Below are 1756 nucleotides of genomic sequence, written 5' to 3'. Positions count from 1 at the left end.
AGTTCAGGGCCACAATGAACACAATAGAGAACTAAGTTCTACGAGAAAATGAAGCTGTGTTATGCCTGTTGTCTCGGTCTACATAAAAAACCGGCTGGTTCAAGACATCATGTTCACCATCTGGTAAAGTAAACCCGACATATATTAACTATGAGTGGTTCAAGGCTTAAAAATGCCACCAACTTAAACACAGTGAATTTTTCGCAAACACTCTCGATAAGTTTGTCTAGTCTAGTAAAGATTAGAATAAGTATAGTTTTTAGAGACTATCGAGTCTGCATTTAGTCTGCATATGTTTTAGAAGAGTCATTTCTATTCATGTGGGGGATTGCTGGGCCTAATTATAACCCAATGGCTTTTATTTAAAATGTGAATATACAATGACTTGGGCTAAATGTTATTAAGCCCAAAAAATCAAGTCATGTGGTGTATTAGAAATGTCCCACATCGGGAAAGAAGAGAAAAGAAGAGTTGTTTATATATGTGTTAATGACATGAGGTTGTAAACAGCTTGGAGAGAGAGAAAGGCTCTCCACGCGCGCGCCGCCGCCGCCGGCCGGCTCGTCTCGGCTCGGCTCGGCGTGGGCTTGGGCTTGGGTCTTGGGTCTTGGGTCTTGGTAGAGGGCCTCCGGCCCAATAAGAATATTCTTTTTGGACCAAGTTAAGCTCAACATATTTCCATTTAAATTCTCAAAAACAACATGCATTTTATTTTGAAACGACAAATAAAAACATCATGCAGTTTATCCTCTCGAAAGTTTTAAACGAGATAAGAGGGAGAGAGAGAACGAGTCTTGGGGAATAAGTTCGTAACTTGAACTTCCCGAGATCTTTGCCAATTCTCCACTAACGAGCGCACGTTATGCAACAGTTACGGGAAGTCGCTTCTCATTTCTCTAACTTTTTCCGCATTGAAACCAACAGTAAAAATCCCTTAGCATAAGTCGTAAATACGAGAGTGTTTCGTAGAGTTTATAGTTCGATAGGGCGATCACGAGTGAGGCGTGATTCGTCTGCCATGGTTGTATCCTGCGACTCTATATTCGTACAGTCCCGTCTCACTAACGGAGCGAATATTTTGAGTTAAGGAAAGATATCATATCTCGACTCCATGTCTGTTTGCGAATACAATTTCTTATCGTTCTTGTATTCGTTCTTACATTCGTTTATTTTCCTTAACATCGCTTATATTTTATCGTTTATGTCATTCCAGTTTACCGGCGTCTACAATCTTAACTCAAAATCGTTTTACGTTTAAAGCTCTAATTGGGTTGAAAAACGATTAATAAAAACGGGTTTTGGAACCGTGTTTGCGATTTGCTTTCTAGCACTTCCGCGAAACCTTTGTTCTTATCTTATAACCGGGTTTTCAATTTTCTTTCTAGCACTTCCGCAAAACGTTTCTTTGTTCTTTTGAAAACGAGTTTGCGATTTGCTTTATAGCCCTTCCACGAAACGTTTTTTATTTGTTTCATACCGCTTTGCGGATTGCTTTCTAGCATTATCGTGAAACGTTTTTGATACATTATCAAAATGTTATTTACATGAATCGTTTTTATAACCACTTTCTTAAGCGAGTTTGTGAAACATTCTAAGTCTATACAAAACGATTTCTGCGAACGCTTTTAAGCGAGTTTGCAAAACGTTTTTCTCGAGACTTATATCGATATGATTTGGTTCAAACACCAAAAATGAAAATCGATTTTAGACTATTATTTTTTGCTTAAAAATAATATGTTATTTGTTGATTGGAGTA

The sequence above is a fragment of the Brassica oleracea genome, chromosome C5 (assembly GCF_000695525.1).
Source record: "Brassica oleracea var. oleracea cultivar TO1000 chromosome C5, BOL, whole genome shotgun sequence".
Lineage (NCBI taxonomy): Eukaryota > Viridiplantae > Streptophyta > Magnoliopsida > Brassicales > Brassicaceae > Brassica > Brassica oleracea.
This window is presented reverse-complemented; position numbering follows the sequence as displayed.